The sequence below is a fragment of the Leucoraja erinacea genome, chromosome 5, assembly GCF_028641065.1.
Source record: "Leucoraja erinacea ecotype New England chromosome 5, Leri_hhj_1, whole genome shotgun sequence".
In the NCBI taxonomy this organism is placed as follows: domain Eukaryota; kingdom Metazoa; phylum Chordata; class Chondrichthyes; order Rajiformes; family Rajidae; genus Leucoraja; species Leucoraja erinaceus.
In genome coordinates this window covers 31,319,389-31,337,971 of record NC_073381.1, presented here as the reverse complement: position 1 = coordinate 31,337,971, position 18,583 = coordinate 31,319,389, and positions in this window count along the sequence as shown.

Genomic DNA, 18,583 nt, shown 5'->3' with positions numbered 1-18,583 from the left:
AAGACTGATATTATTGCCCATCATTCTGGTGCCCATATTCAATGCACAAAAAACCTGCTCCACTCAATCAGGCAAGTACTGCATACAATTGTGATTGTTCCACGGAAAATCTGTCCACGTCAGGGTCCAAAGGGTACAATGCATTAGATCCAGTTGCAAGGCCGTAAACTTTGCACCCTTTTGAGTAATGGGAAAATGAAGAAGTAGCAACTTCTCGCCAGAAAGGCATTAATATATAAGACTGCTAACTGCAGTACAGACTTGAGTTTTGCCAATATATTTTGTACATTTTTAAAATAAATGTTCTTCATTAAATGTAGATTAGCCTTGACCTTTTTTTCTATTTACATAATTCTCATTTTATATAATAGCATTTTCACAAGACAGCAATAATTTTTTTTTAAAGGCAACCAGGCAAATCTTGAGTGAGTTGTTAAACTCTGCTGATGCCCTCAGAGGTTAAGGTAGTTTCCTGCTTCAGCTATTGTACCTGGTCTATTCATAGTCCTCATAATGCAATACGTTGTGAGCACATGCCCAGTGGGAGGACAGACGGTTGCTGAGTGAGTCATGCATTTGGACAGTGTAAGCAAATGAATTAGGATGAATGAAAATCCTACCAAAGCATAGAATTAGCACGAGCTTAGTCTTAAGACAATATATGATTTTGGCTCTCATGTCTTATATTCTCCAACACACATTCAAGTATTGAATATTCTTTGCACCTTTTAACATACTCTGTCAGGTAAACTCATATAAAATGAGCTACCTTAAAAAATATTGGCTGTTACATTAAAAACAAAATCTTTGAAGTTTCATAAAAATACTTGACTAAATGGAACCCGTTGGGTCCCATGTTCACATGGGAGGGCTGGTCCCCCAACACAATATTCAACCTCTCCACCAATTCCGATATTGGTGGCCAGTGGGTGAGGGGGTGGGGGGTTCTGGAGACTAGTATGGGTGTTGTGGGCCAATGGGACTGGTTTCCAGAGGGCTACTATGGACATTGTGGGCCGAATGGATTCTTGGGCTGGCAGCTCAGTCACTCAGGCCTGGTGGGCTGGCAGCTCAGTCACTGAGGCCTGGTGGGCTGACAGCTCAGTCACTCAGGCCTGGTGGGCTGGCAGCTCAGTCACTTAGGCCTGGTGGACTGGCAGCTCAGAAACTGCTAGAAATCCTGCCCAAAACAGGTGAGAGACTCTGTGAGATAGGGGAGAGGGTGGAGAATCAATTTTAGACATTTTTCATCTTTTTCTGCAGATCACAGCAATGAAGGAGGAAAGTCTATTCTAGCCTGGAACTCACAGGGAGCCAGTGAAGGGGGGGGGGGGGGGGGGGGGGAGAGAAAAAAATACTGGGGTGAGGTTTAATACATGTTGGGGCAATACTTACTGATGGGCCAAAGGAACTCCTCCTGGGCTAGTACAGGCCTGATGGGCCAAAGGTGCTCTTAAAAAAAATCTTAGTGAAATCACAGTGAAAGACACTTTTTCTGGACTTTTCCTTTTGGGCCAACATGCTCCTCCTGGGCTAATACGGACATTTTGAGCAAAAGGGACTGGTTTCTCTGCTAAATTGGTGGGCCAAAATTAGTCGTTTCAGGCAGGCCAAACAACTAATTTCATTTCCAGTTCAATTTCAAGCACAGGGCAGGCTGAACAGCTCATTGCATTTTCATTTCAGTTCCATTGCCATTGCAGTTTCAAGTATAGTGCAGGCCGAACAGCTCATTGCATTTTCATTTCACTTCCATTGCCATTGCAGTTTCAAGCACTGGGCAGGCCTAACAGATCATTGCATTTTCATTTCACTTCCATTGCCATTCACTTTCAAAGCACAGGGCAGGCCAGACAGCTGGTTGCATTTTCATTTCATTTCCATTGCAATTGCAGTTTCAAAGCACAGGGCAGGCCAAACAGCTGATTGCATTTTCATTTCATTTCCATTGCCATTGCAGTTTCAAATCACAGGGCAGGCCAAACAGTTAATTGCATTTTCATTTCATTTCCATTGCCATTGCAGTTTCAAAGCACGGGGCAGGCCAAACAGCTGATTGCTTTTTCATTTCACTTCCATTGCTATTGCAGTATCAAAGCACAGGCCAGGCCAAACAGCAGATTGCATTTTCATTTCACTTCCATTGCCATTGCAGTTTCAAAGCACAGGGCAGGCCAAACAGCTCATTGCATTTTAATTTCATTTCCATTGCCATTGCAGTTTCAAAGCACAGGGCAGGCCAAACAGCGTATAGCATTTATTTCATTTAATTTCCATTGCCATTGCAGTTTCAAAGCACGGGGCAGGCAAAACAGCTGATTGCCATTTCATTTCCTTTCCATTGCTATTGCCATTTCAAAGCACATGGCAGGCCAAACAGCTGATTGCATTTTCATTTCATTTTCATTGCCATTGCCGTTTCAAAGCACAGGGCAGGCTAAACAGCTGATTACATTTTCATTTCATTTCCATTTCCATTGCACTTTCAAAGCACAGGGCAGGCCAAACAGCTCATTGCATTTTAATTGCATTTCCATTGCCATTGCAGTTTCAAAGCACAGTGCAGGCCAAACAGCTCATTGCATTTTCATTTTATTTCCATTGCCATTGCAGTTTCAAAGCACAGGGCAGGCCAAACAGCTCATTGCATTTACATTTCATTTCCATTGCCATTGCAGTTTCAAAACACAGGCAGGCCAAACAGCTCATTGCATTTTCACTACATTTCCATTGCCATTACACTTTCAAGCACAGGACAGGCACAAGCCAAACAGCTCATTGTATTTTCACTACATTTCCATTGCCATTGCAGTTTCAAGCACATGGCAGGCTCAAGCCAAACAGCTCATTGCATTTACACTTAATTTCCATTGTCATTGCCATTTCAAGCACAGGCCAAACAAATCATTTCATTTTCATTAAGGGCAAACAAATCATTTATTCAAGTACATTGCATAGTCACAGTGTTCTGTAGTTTCCCAGCTCAGACAGAGTGTCGTGACCTCGCCCTCTTGCAGACAGACTGAGCCAAGCCCACACTTCTGGGTTTTATAGTCCCTCCCCCCTCCCACCGGAAGGGGCATGGCCTTCGTGGCGGTGATTGACAGGAGAGAGAATCTCAAGATGTTTTAAACAGTAATAAGTCTTTTATTTTTAATCGATGGGAAAAATCCTCGGGGCCTGCACAGCTGAGGAGCTGAGTAAGATGGCCAAAAAATCACAGCCATATGTGGTTGCGTTTTTTATAAAATCAAAGCACAGTGCAGACAGGAAGTGATCAAGATGACACTTTTAATTATATAGATGTTTAATTGCAGTAATGCCTGAGTAAAGTAACAAAATCCAGGGACTAAAAGCCTCTCTGATTTCTATTCACTGAATGTAACTTTGGCATTCTTTGTATTACTTGAAGGTTGCATTATTCTGGAGGAAGGAGATGGAATCAAAAGCAACAGGTGCTCTTTAGATTGAGCCCAGCACATTTACCAACCAGACGTCCACTATGTGCCCTTTTAATGGGTAGTTTGCGTCCTGATTTTATGTTGTTTTCTTTTTTTTTACATAGCGTAGCGTGGGCGAGCTGTTTGCTCTATTTGTGAGTATCACATCAGGAGCCTGCCGTGAAATGGTATCTGGAACACCTCTTGGAGAGGTGCTTTAATAGCTGGCCACAAGTTGCGATGGATAGATTCGAGATGATTCACCTATTTAATTATGCACTACCACATGGCATGCCCTTGACATCTCTCTCCAAAAGCACTCTATTTCAATATTGGCTGGTCTATGATACCACTTCATCCAGTGCTTTTATCTCCTTTCCTGTGTCAAGGAGCAGAGGTTCATCTTTTGGACAACAACCACCCTCCTCATTTTCTTGTGATCCTATCCCCCCCTTCCTGTCTCACTCTTTGCAATGTTGCCCCATGCCAACTCTGATGTTCCCAACTCTAGTCCTAGTTATCATTCCTCAACAAAGGGTCCTCTCCGCATTCACATTTATCTCCAAATGAGTGAACTTCAAGCTCAACAAGTTGCAAAGTCCATCTTCTATCACCTTTTCTTCCAGCCAGAGAGCTTATTTATACCCAATACTTCCATCCATTTACAGATTCCTTATCTATTCACCTTCCTTCCCCAGAAATTATTCTAAATTATCTTTTATTACTATCGTGATATCAGCGAACACAATTTTCTTCACTCGCTCAGCTGCTCAGTCTCTTACTCATTTATTCAATCCCACCCCTTCACACACGCATTCACTCACTCACTTAGTCACTCACTCATTAATTTCCTCACTCATGTCTGCATTTACTCATTCATTTACTCAATCATCCATTCATTCGCTTACTCATGCACTTACTCAATGATTTACTCACTCACGTGCTCATTCACACACTCACTTGTCCACACCTCCTCGCTCACTCACTTAGTATGACGCTCATTTGTGCACCCACTCATTCACTCACAGATTCAATCTCTCAGTCATGCACTGTAACCATATCCCTCTGAACTTGCAGCGATCAAGTCCAAACCTAACGATGATGTAATTAAATCTGAGACAGGGAGTAGGGCTGTTTTTCAGCAAGCCATATCTCTCTCTGATGGGTCTGTCCATCTCACCTTGAAAACGAGTCATTGACTCCATCCCCCCTGACTATCTCCTGTGCTCAGTCCCCAACCTCCGGGTTCCCAAACCCCACAATCCCACCACAGATCTAGTACCAGGAATAACCCAGTGGACCGATTGTTCTAATTCTGTTCAGTAGGAGCAAGCTAAACAACTTTTTTTGATAGAAAGATACATAACGGAAACAGGCCATTTGGCCCATTGAGTCCACGCTGACCATTGATTACCCATTCATACCAGTTCCATGTTATCCCGAATTCATATCCAATCCTTACATACCAGGGGCAATTTACAGAAGTGAATGAAGCTGCAAACCCACATCATGGGGATGTGGGAGGAAACTGGAGCCCTCGAAGGAAGCCAAGGGAGAAGGTACATACTCCGCACCGACAGCACCAAGGTCAGGATTGAACATGCGTCTCTGACACTGTGAGGCAGCTGTTCTACCTGCTGTCCACTATGCAACCTAGTCTCTTCTTACCATATATTTCCAGTCTTGTCCCATTAACATTCAAAACTCCTCAAAGTTACTTTCAGACGTAAATGAACTGCGAGGCATAACTACCTAATATCTTTTAATTTCTTTCTGATTAAAATTAAATGCTAGAATTGACAGATCCCCTGCTCTTCTAATAGTGGCCTCTTATAACCCTTACTCATATTTGGTTATTTGGAAGTTGGTTCTAATGTCAATGCCCCACTCTCTCAGGGTATCACCGGAGCAGAAAATGTACTCAGTAATTGGAAAGGTGGGCATTAGCTCATAGTTTTCTAACTTAAAAGTAAGCTTCTCTTACTTCTTCTTACTGCCTATTATGCCTCCTGGCATGTAGGGCAACAATGAAGGTCCTCCACTCCTGTCTGTTCTGGGCTAGCTTCTGGACACTACCCTAGGTCATGTCCAGTGATGTTGATTCCTTCAGTTGCTGTTTCCGTAACATATTTGTTTTACGAGACAGGATTGTTAGCCCTGTCGTCAACCTCCAACCTGGAGGACCAGTGGATCGCTCTTCGTCTCGCCTCTACCCTTTGACCAGTCCAGCATGAGAGACCCTAACAGGAGGCGAATCTCCCGCTGGCATAGCTCTAGGGGTCACTGAGTCACACAAGCTCCCCGACCACTACAAGGTTGCAATGCAACAGGGAGTAACAGTAAGCGGGGTGAGGCAATTATGCCTCTTCGCTACAAACCTCTTTGCAAAGAAGAGGCTTCACTGCACATGGATAATTTTCAACATGAGTTTGGCAAAAACATTTCACTTTTGGATGCAGTGAAGTTGATCTTCTGCCTGAAGCAGATGTAATGTTATTGGTCTGGCAACCTTCAGCATCCAGTAATGGCCCGTTACATTTGGTCGATCAAATGGATGAAGGTGCCACCTGGGAACTCCAAGGCAGCAGATGTTTCATAGAACGCATGGATGATGTGTGTGCATGGCTGAGAGTTGAATCTCAGCTCCAAACACAGAATGCGGAGATCCTAAATGAACAACCATTTCGCCAGCTGCCTTATACTTATATTGCAGCTGGATATTAATTGTAGGTGGACTTCAGCCATCAGTGCCATCATTAGCCAAGTTCCTTCCCCACATCTCCCTTATTTCCGATCTCCAGATGCCAGATGAGAAGTCAGCAGTTAAAATACAGCCAGTTCTTGAAGCAGAAACACAATTATCATTGAAAACTTCACATGGCTGAATAAATTTGCTCAGCTACCATCTTCTTGCCTGTTCAGATTCAATGCTTGCACTGTCTCTGTAAGTCACAGATATGGAAATGGAATCGGCCCCATCAAAAAAATGTTGGAGCAGAGGATCTGCGTACCAAATTAACTGCCTGCCTTTCAACCAGTGGGAGTATTTAAGTGCACGTAATTGTTCCAATTAGAACTTCAAACAAATTGCTGTGGAGTGTCTCGCGGTTATCCTAATGCATTTCATCCCAGATTTGCAATATAATTCTTGGATAGCTAAATTAATCTCATATCAGAATGAAACATGTGACCAAGATGAGGAAAACATTTTTCACACAGAGAGTGGTGAGTCTCTGGAATTCTCTGTCACAGAAGGTAGTTGAGGCCAGTTCATTGTCTATATTTAAGCGGGAGTTAGATGTGGCCCTTGTGGCTAAAGGGATCAGGGGGATATGGAGAGAAGGCAGGTACAGGATACTGAGTTGGATGATCAGCCATGATCATATTGAATGGCAGTGCAGGCTCGAAGGGCCGAATGGCCTACTCCTGTACCTATTTCTAATTTTCTATGTTTCTATAAGAGGAAGAAGAAGTCAATGCACTGGTCTGATGAATGGGTTTGTGGTTGCCGTTTTAGCTCCCAGACTCAGTTCAAACATAAGCAGAATTCATATGTGCTAATATTGCTCTTTTATTACTGACACTAGGACTAATATTGAAGTAACCTTGCATTAAACAGGGAGAAGCTGAAAATACATTTCAGAATGCCTTTTGTATGTACCTGTACCTGTCAATTTTCAGATCCAGATGGATGTGGCATTTTTCATAACCAGCTCAGGGTGGTTAGAATATTCTCCCACCTCGGAAGATTGACCTAATGTGTGAACCAACACGCATGAACAGACAGGTAATGAGTCAGTTGGTCAGGAGCAGAGAAATTCATTTCCCCTTCTTACTGATAATGTCAGTAGGACATATGAGATTAAACATTAAGATATAAAAACACTTGCTTACTCAAAGGATCTGAAGCCAGATCTTGCTGTCATAGTCACATTGGGTTTAACGAAACACGCCAGTGTTAGGATTAGTAACCATCTCGCAACACATGGGGAGGCAGGGGTAATCTAGACTGCTGAAGGTTACTAAGCGATTCTTGCCATCCTGCCAGTGGCCTCAAGGGCCTGTCCTACTTGGGTGCCATTTGCCCGTCATTTACACAACATCATTTACGCGTCACGATGCAAGACGAGCGCGTCGTGATGCGCACATGATGTGTGCATGGTGCGCGGTGATGTAGGCAGTGACGCACGGTCGCGCGTGGCGCCCCAGGATTTGGGATGTACAAAGTCTTTGCGCGCCATCTGCATGACACGCAAATGACGCCCAAGTGGGACAGGCCCTGTCTTTTTCATTAAATTGCTGCAACTGCACATTTATGTTTAACACACAGACAGCCTGTTTTAGTTTTGTGAATAAATAATCGTCTGGCAAATATCATTCCAGGTCAAAGAAGACAACAATTGAAACAATGGCACCTCGTTCCTGGGAAAATTAATTGTTCTTTGAAATGTTTTAAATGTAATTGTTCAATTTTCTTTTTTTTTTCATTTCTAACTCTTAATCTCAATTATTCTCCTTCGCCGTATTTAGTTTTCTGGACATGATTTAACAATAATTCACCTACTTCCTTCCCTGTTGCTCATTGATTTCTTTTTCGGGTCTTAAATTTTGTTTGTGAAGATGTCAGACACTTGGTTGACCAAGCTTGCAAACACACACGGCCATACACGACCCATGTCACACAGAGAAAACTATTTGAGAACAAATAGGTGAGCAAAATATTCAAATTAAAGTGCCACACTGCAAAATTGGGTGCAATATAAAGTTAGTGTGAAATTTCCATAATATTGCCCCTCTGTGCAAACCCCTACACCATCAATTCAGTTTATTGACCAAATGATTACATGTGCCGTTTGCTGTTACTTTCTCCAACCCGTCACAATATTAAAGACAACATTAATGAAAGATATAGTTAAAAAATGTGCAGTTGATAGAAAGAGCAGCTTTACCAAAAGCAGAGTTAGCAATAGCAGTTTTATTTTCCATTTGTTCCTGCTGTAGATGAAAATAGATTGGAGAAGATTCAAAATATTAGGATCTGAAGGAAGAAAAGGGACAGAAAATAATTAAAATAAATAAAATAAATACACACCAATGGGTGATGGAGTAGATTCAAATGAAGCTGATTTATTTGCCTATTTCATTCAGTGAATACAAAATAATGCAGTTTTTATTTTAATTCCAGTTGTAATGTTCTTCTTCGAAGTTTGCCAGGATTCAGTTTAGGATAGCAATAGTTTGTTTGAGGGCCAATCACTGCTGGACATGGCTGTGTGCACACACACACACACATAAATATATATATATATATATACACACACATGTAGGCACATACACATGCACATATATATTATACACACACACACACATATATATATATATATATATGTATATATATACACACACACGTAGGCACATACACACGCACATATATATTATACACACACACACACACAGATACACACAAAGACATGCACAATATAAATTTTGTGAGATAACAATCTCCCCTGCCCCAGTAGAATGACGTCAAACAACTGGACACAAAGGCTGATCAACCTCACACACTCGACCAGTCATGCCAGCTGTTCTTCATTCTTCATTCTTCATTCTTCATTCTCGATAATCCATCTGTTAACCAAACCTTGCATGGTTGGTTGGTTTGTAAAATGTATTTCTTGTCTCTCTTCATAGATACATTACACCTAGGGTAAGCACATTTATAATTGTTATTGCGTGGAGAGAGAGGATATCGATCCTTAATTCACAGTGAATTATTTCTAAGTTTGCAATTATTTGACTCCTCAAAGTAATGTAATAGATTAGGTTGCATATACTGCCACATGGCTAATGATGACAGTTTTAAAGTCTGTAATGCCTCATGTCAGTCTTTAAAATCAATTACAATGATTTAATATAAGGTTATAATGCCCATCTTTCAGACTGTTGTAATAAAAAGAGAAACTGGGGTATTTTTTAACAGTCCATTACATACAATCTTCCCATTGCCATGGAAACTCGTGTTGAGATCAATATAAGAATTCTGTCCCATTTGTACTACAGTGATTGTTTAGTACAAACCAAGTCTTTCTTTGTTTACTTGTTTGAATAACTCGCTATATGTTGCCAGGGTCTTTTCTATCTATACCACACACAATGCCATTATTTGCTTGGTATCTTTTCCAGATTCCTTAACATACAATTTTAATTACTCAAATAATATCTGCTATAAAAACTTTATTTGAAGAAAATATCAAAGCAAGGCATTCTAAACCCACATTAGAAGCTCTCACACAACCTCTGGCTACATTGAAATAAACCGACTACCTAAAAATGTCTTTATGCCCATCCATTTTATCTCTTTTTCATAACCTTCAGAGTGATAATAATTTTCAGAAATGTGTCTCATCCTGCAAAACCACACATACATAATGCAGCCTAATCTTATTCTAAAGCGTGAGAACCTAATTAATCGTCATAGGTTAAACTTTATGAATAAACGTGTTTTATTATTCAAACTAAAGGTTGCAGGTTATCACGGTTTCATCATAAATTCATGTCTGGTTGAGAAATTTGCATGTTTGAAGTCATACGCGGCAGCTTTTTCACGTGGTTTTTTCTCCTGTTGCTATGGAGAGTCAGGCAGGGAAACACCACTCAGCTTCCCATTGATCATCAGCCAGGGCACAGAATACTTTAAAAATAGATACTTCACAAGATGTTAAAATATTTAGCCTTTATTCTGATGTTAGCACTCCTGTAAAATTCTTTTATCCTTCTTATTTTTAGATTAACCAAATAATTCCACTATTGAGTGAGCCTTAGAAAAAATGCAAACATTAGTCTTGACTTTATCCTATGATGGGATTGGTACCCAAGGACATTCCCTGGGCAAATGGCAAGTTTGTGTGCAGAGGCCAAGAGAGATATGAACTTGAATATGTCCCATGTTCATTTACAGGTCCAAAATACCACAAAGACTGTGTGTGTGTTCCCACTACTAGATAAACACGGCATTTTAAAACAAGAAAATAAGGAAAAATGTAAAAAATTAAAATCCTTCTCTAACCAAAAAGTCATAAAAATGTGGAACTCAACACCAGAGAGAGTGATTGGGCAAGACATAAAATATGTACAGAGAGGCTAGGCAAGCATAGCAAGCAGTGGAATTCTCTGCCTCAGGGGGCGGTGGAGGCCAGTTCTCTGGGTACTTTCAAGAGAGAGCTAGATAGGGTTTTTAAAGATAGCGGAGTCAGGGAATATGGCAGTGCTGACTTGAAGGGCCGAATGGCCTACTCCTGCACCTATTGTCTATTATCATATAAGACGGAGGAATAACAGGAGGGGATTTGGGCTGGCATGGCCTGAATGGGCTGAATAGTCTCTACCTATCTCCAATGAAATCATGTGTATTTTGGTTGGCTTTTATGCAATGCTGAGAAAGTTCAGTTTAGTTTATTGTCACATGTACGGAGGTACAGTGAACAGCTTTTGTGTTGTGCTATCCAGTCAGCAGAAAGATAATACGCGATTACAATCGAGCCATTTACAGTATACAAATACATTTATTTTAATATTTATTTTATTATTTATTTCGAACAGAATAAAAGAATAAAAAGCAAGTGTGAAACAGCATACAAAAAACAAAACAAGAATATTTATAAAGTGTCATAAACAATATCTATAAATAAATGAATTCATATGTGTCCGAAAAGGAGCAGGAAGAAGCCAAAGCTTATTAAATCCCACCCCTTATTCAACTGCTTCTAATTATCTTATACAAATTTAGCAGCTATATGTACACCATATGTACACCAGCCACTATATGTACACCAAATTATTTACATTTATACACTAATCAAATATTTACAAAGCCATACAAAAAATAAAAAAATAAAAATAAAAGAAAAAACCCTCATATACTATACAGTATCTTAGTCATGTATACAACCCATCACCCTATAATCACCCTTTCCAATACAATCAGTATAACAGATATCGCACTCACAATCACCTATCCTCATCCCAATATCATTTTAAACAAGTGTTTTTGTACATCTTTTTAAACTGAATTATGCTTATGCTAAGTTTTATCTGTTCCAGACCATTCCACAAATTCACACCACAGATTGCTATGCACATACTTTTAAGAATTGTTCTGACATTGAGTTTTTTTAAATTATGTTCCCCTCTCAAATTATAAGGGAATAACATTTAGTGCAAGGTAAAGCCAACAAAGATTGACCAAGGATAGTCTGAGGGTCACCAAAGAGGTAGATGGTAGTTCAGCATTACTCTCTGGTTGTGGTTTATTGCTATGACTACCGAGTATTGAATCTATGCTCAATCTGTCTACATATGAAGCTGCTGGAAGATTGGTGCAAGGGGAAACCATGAAAACAGCGGTCAGATAAGCAGTGCTGATGGTGATGTTACAAGGTAGTGGATGCAGGGTGATGTCATTGACGTTTTGTATTTATTTTAAACTAAAGTCTTCCAAGTTGGAAATGAAGATAGAATTGTAGTTTTCCACAACATTTTCTTCTGAAATATAGAAACATAAAAAATAGGTGCAGGAGTAGGCCATTTGGACATTCGAGCCAGCACTGCCATTCAATATAATCATAGCTGATCATCCAGAATCAGTACCCTGTTCCTGCTTTCTCCCCATATCCCTTGATTCCATTATCCCTAAGAGCTATATCTAACTCTCTCTTGAATACATACAGTGAATTGGCCTCCACTGCCTTCTGTGGCAATGAATTCCACAGATTCACAACTCTCTGGCTGAATAAGTTTTTCCTCATCTCAGTCCTAAATGGCCTACCCCTTATTCTTAAACTGTGTTCCCTGGTTCTGGACTCCCCCAACATGGGGAACATTTTTACTGCATCTAGCCTGTCCAATCCCTTAAGAATGTTATATGTTCTTTAGGGACATAAGAACATATAACAGGGGTTATAAGAACAGGGGTTGTATTATCACCCCTGCTGCTTAGCACGCAACAAAAGTATTACACTGTACCTTGGTACACCTGGCAATAAACTAAACTCAAATCCCATTGTCACCACAAGTGAACTAGAATTAGACTCCAATTTCACAGAATAAAGAATTGTTGTATTGGCAGTAATAATATCAGCAGATAAAAAATCTGTCTGTACCTAGATGCATGGTTAGTTAAAAACAAGAAGCACTTCTCCTACAAAGGATGACAGTGACATATTATGCCTTATCCAAGAACTTGCTAAATATATTTCTAATGATTGTGAACCAAACCATTACAGAGCCATTTGCCTGTAACTGCAGTCAGTACACACATCTATCACAGATCTGGATCAATTACAGGTTACTTGTTTTAATTAAAACACTGCAATTGGCGACAGTTGTAGCCATTTTAATTTTATCCTACTCAATAAACCTTGACTTGTCGGAAAAGTGTTCTCTTCTCTTTCGCTGCTGTTTCTTGCTTCTCCAGCTGTGGCAACGGAGCATTTGTGTTCTCAGCACCGCATTCTCTTCTTCTCCCACTCCTCTCAAGATTCACTTGTACATTCAACAGTGAAGAACGTGAAGAATAAAACTGGAAATCCTTTTGAATCTCATGTGGATTATAATTAAAATCTTTAACAGATGCTTTGCACTTTGTACTTTCCACAACAAGCACTTGGAAATCAATTGCATTTTAAAGATACACATAATTCATTATATATTTTTTGCAAAGATTAAGAACCCCTCTCCCAAAAGTCCAGGATGGATGTAACAACCAATCCCCGCACCGGGTCCCCCTGAGGAGGTGGCAAGTGAGCTACAGACAAATAAATAGTCATTATGCAAATGAGAAGCTGGCACAAAGTTAACTGCTGCCAACATCGAAAGTGACAGGTGCTTATAACTTGCAGATTATCACATCTCATATGAACCCCAAAATGGTGCTAAGCCTTTACCAGATGCTATAGTCTATTTACACACGCACCTCCTGCCTACAAGTCTGAAGAAGGGTATTGACTTGAAATGCCACATATCCATTTTCTCCAGGGATTCTGCCTGTCCCGTTAAGTTACTCCAGCATTTTGTGTCTTTTTGTTTCCTGCCTCCTAAAACTGTACACAGGCCTTCACCCTCACTTCAACCCTGAAAGCAATGGTTTGTTGAAACCTTAGTCTCACGGGAGGTGTGTTTTAATTGTCCAGCAAATGACTCATTGAACAGGGAACAGTGTGAGGAGACAGCCCACTATCTTCTCTCATCAACCCCAATAACGGGAAAAAACTGATGATAAAGGCCAAGTAGGTCAGGAGCGAAGATAAACTGGTGCTACCCAGCCTGCATGTATTTTGTTGTGTCAATGCTCCTTTGATCAAAGCATGCAAAATCAATGTGCTAATTTAGGGCTGGATTTATTATTTTCCTTATTCTGGAAGAAGGATTTTGATGATTAAGTGAATGAATTTTGATGATTAAGTTCACAGAATGCCCATAAATTAAACCATCAAATGTTTGATTTCAATCCTCAACTCACAATGGTATTTTCAATCAATTTATTGAATGCCAGAATACAAAAACACAAGGAAGACACAATATCTATGTACGTGCATTATCCATGGCCTTTGTTTCACTAAAGGAGTGTTTGAAGATCAAGTCTTAAACCTAGCACGAAACCCATGGTCTAATGGGCAGCAGAGATCCCTGCATTCCTATTTGCTTCTGAAACTTAGGCTACCTATAATAAGCACCTCAGTATCATTTCCCATGCCAAATACAATTAGTTATCACCATTGGGGCAACCACTGTTCCACTGCACCACCCCCAAACTAAACTAAACTAAATCACATCAGTCACGTGCCTGACACCAAACACTGTATTCTGAATTCTCATTGGAAGAAATTACCAGTTGGACAGGGGGAAAGGTTCAAGGAGGTTCTCAAAGCGTCCTTGCACAAGTGTAGCATCCCCACTGATCCTGGGAATACATGACCAGCTCACCAGCTCAAAGTGGAGAGGAAGCATTGGGGATGGCAGTGTGAATTCAAGGCTATAAGTTAGGACAGCACAGTAGCCCTACATAGGCGACAGAAGGTGCACTCCAGCTCACAAACTGCCCACCCTCCATCTGACATGTTTTTCCTTTTCTGAGGTGGATCCAGGGATCACAGAAAAATCACCTCAGAATCCAGTAACAGCAATACGTACTCGATCACAAGGACACGCCTCCGAAGTAGAAGTTATTTTAAACATCTGCTCCCAAAAAATCAGTTTATGTTAGAAATAATCATAATTTCATAAAAATTATCTCAAACACAATATACAATCCTTAGAATGTTTGCCTTAATTCCACTCAGTCGTCTCCATGGAGCAATTACATCAGTCACTTGCCCAACACCAAACACTCTATTCTGAATTTTAATTGGAAGAAATGCCTAGCCAGTCAGAGGAAATTATTCAAGGAGGTTCTCAAAGTATCCCCGCATAAGTGCGGCATCCCCATTGTTTAGTTTAGTTTAAGGATAATGCAAGCAAACAGGCCCTTCAGCCAACCAAATCCACCCTGACCAGCGACCCCCACACACCAACACTATCCTATGCACACTAGGGGCAATTTACAATTACGCCAAGCCAATTAACCTATAAACATGTACGTCATTGGAGTGTGGGAAGAAACCGGAGATCTCAGAGAAAACCCACGCAGGTCACGGGGAGAACATACAAACTCCGTACAAACAAGTAAACTAGACAGGAAAATGAAACAGGTAGGGTTGTGGAGGAAGGAGTCTAAATCCAAGCAAACATTTTTGCAGTTTTTCTGCGCCTCTTAAATGTATCATTCAAAGGCTGTTTGAGCAAAGTGTCAGTAAACCTCCATACTGTGAAAGTATTTACATCAATATTAGTTTAAGAAAATTAGCTTATTATTTTGATCCTACAGTATTTCTCACCAGCGAATGTCCAAGAGAATTTGAGACAGGTGAGAGAAGAAAAGCAGATGTGAGAGTTTCCCCATTACCCCAGCTCAAGAAGCGATATGTAGATGAGGTGAATAAGGGAACAATTCCTCAGACTTTCTCAGTCCAATCCACTTCCCTCCTGGTAATTGAACAATCTCCACACATTAAAGCCTCATCTCACTCCTATGATCACCAGCCTCTCCCCCTCTCCCACCTCCTCTATCCCCCATCCCCCAATTTCATTAACATACCAAAACCTGCCCAGGCAACTACTACTGCCAAAGCTTGTTAAAGAGGAGGGAAAAGGCCCTCACAGTGTATTCTGGAAACGAGGCGAGAGAATAGGAACAAGTTGATAAATTCCAGCCAAGCCTTTCAATCAAACTGACTTCCTGACCTGGTTAAAAATGATACACACAAAAGTAAAAAGAAACATTTGCATTCAACTTATTAATACATTCAATTCATCCCAACTTTCTCTACAAACACTGAAACTCTATTGAAGTTATAATGGAACTGGCAAGTTACTGAATACAGCGCAGCACACTGGTGGAGATGCTGCCTCACAACCTCTGATCTCAGGTGCTGTCTGTGTGCTGTTCTCCCTGTGGGTTTTCTGGTGCTCTGGTGCTCTGGTGTCCTCCCATATCCCAAAGATGTGCGGGTTTGTAGGTTGGCCTCTGTAAGTTGCCCTTAGTGTGTAGGGAGTGGATGAGAGAGTGGGATAACATGGCGTGAACGGGTGATCGATGGTCAACATGGACCCAGTGGACTGAAGGACCCGTTTTCATGTTGTATCTCTAAAGTAAATTAAGCTCAAGCTCCCCAACAGCATTACAATTTTGCGACATTAACCACTTACTCTCTGTTTGAGGGACAAATATTAGCCAGGCATACATTTCCTGCTCCATGCAATGGGTGGGCAGACGGAGCTTCTGAAACATGCTGGGTCCACAGTACAGCACCTCCTCTGTACACAGCAGAGTGAATGGCTCAATTTTTCTGCTGAAGACTCTGGACTGCGGCTTGAAGCCACAACCTACTGACTCAGATGTAAGAGCGTAACCAGCTGAACCAAGACTACCACAGCTTAATTCACTAATCACTCCTTCAGACCTCTTGGGAATCCCAGCCTAGCAAAAAATGAGATCGTGAGATTTTTTAAAACTATACCAATGAAGAATTCTTATTGCCTGTAAGCAATGTTGAAACTATTAGATTTCAAATAGCGCTCTACCACCTGTATTGAACCATAATGAATAGCTTCATAGGTCGAGGCATTGAGTATAAGTCGGGAAGTCATGTGCAGCTTTAAAGGATTTTGGCTAAGCCGCATTTGGAGTATTGCTTGCAGTTCTGGTCGCCTCATTACAGGAAGGTGGTGGAGGCTTTGGAAAGGGTGCAGAAGAGGTTTACCAGGATGCGGCCTGGATTAGAGGATATTAGCTAATAGGAGAAGTTGGAAAAAACTTGAATTGTTTTCTCTGGAGACGACTGAGTGGAATTAAGGCTAAAATTCCCAGGGTAGAATTGTCAAGGACTAGTGGACTAGAGGGTGAGAGTGGAAGTGTTTAAAGGAGATGTGTGGGCATTTATTGTTACATGGAAGGTGTTGCCAGCACTGAAGATGGACACATTAGTGGCATTTTTTCCCCTTCTTTTTTGTTATTTTTAGTACGTTAAGTGTACAGTCAGGGAGTCTAATCTTTTTATGTGTGGGGGGTGGTGGGGGAAACTGTTTTTCCAAGTCCCTACCCTGGTCGGAGGGGTTGCCTTCCTCCGAGCAGCGTCTTCGACCCGTCCTCGCGGCCTACCAGCGGGTCCTGGAGCGACGTTTTCCTGAGGGGCCCTGCCCAGAACATCGGCTTTGGCGGCGGCGCGGCGCTGGAGCGCTGTAGCGGAGCGGGCGATGCCTTTCCTGGGTCGTCGCGCTGGGACTCCAGTATGCTGGGACCGCCGAGGAAAACATCGTGGAGCCGCATTTCTGTGGAGCGGCCAGCTGCGACGTTGAACTTACATCTCGCCGAGATCGCCGGTGTGTGGAGCTCCGTCTGGCGCGGTCCGTTTGGCTTGGAAGCCGCGGGCTCCGGTGGGAAGGCGGCCGTTCCTGGCACCCCAAGCCACTGGGGGTTCTCCCGACGCCGGAATACCATCACCCGGCGAGAACATCGGGCGCCGTGGCGGCGACTGTGGAGGCCTCAATAGGCCCGACTTTGGGTGGACAAGAGGATGGGGACTGGATTTTGTGCCTTCCCCCACAGTGGGAATCACTGTGGGGGGATGTTTTATGTTTGGTGTTGAATTTCTTCATGAATACTATGTTGTATTTTTATTAGTGTGCTGCAAGGACATCTGAATTTCACCTGAATAAGGGGATTAATAAAGTCTAATCTAATCTAATTTAATAGAAATTTACATAGGCAGGAAATTGAGTGACGGATCACGTGCAGGCAGAGGAGATTAGTTTAACTTGGCATCATACCCAGCATGGACGTTGTGGGCTGGTCCTCTGCTGTACTGCTCCATGTTCTTTAACACAGGCAGAAATGACTAACCATGACGGATTCTACCACCATTGCTTTGTAATTTCCTTCTCATCCAAACGTTTTCTTTCCCAAATCTCTCTACTCTTTCTTTGCCTTTTTTTTTTAAATTTACCTTCGCTTCTCCTGCTAGTGACCCATTTCCAATTTCCGAAAGCTGTTCTCTATTGAACATTTCAACTAGCAAGTAGTAGAAGCAAGGCGGTCCAGATGCTGGTTTTTAACCAAAGATAGACACAAAGTGCTGGAGTTACTGAGCGAATCAGACTGAAGAACGGTCCCGACCCAAAACGTCACCCATCCTTTTTCTCCGGAGATGCGGCCTGACCCACTGGCTTACTACAGCACTTTGAGTCTATTTTTGATTCCAACAATCAAGTCTGTTCTCCCAATGGCATAAAATATAATTAGATACCAAAATAAAATAGTAAGATTAAACGAGAACTTACCAGTTTGAAGTTTGATCTGTATTTTATGAGGAGTTACGATGAGGGATTACGTGAAGAACCCGCTCAGTGCGCAGGCGCGGCATACTTCCAAGCAGCGGTGTGGAATCACAGATAGACACAAGTATTTGAAGTAACATAGTAAAGAAAAAGAGACATCAATTTATCAGTTTGATCCATATAATGAGGGTGGGAGCGGAGGGCACCTAATCCCT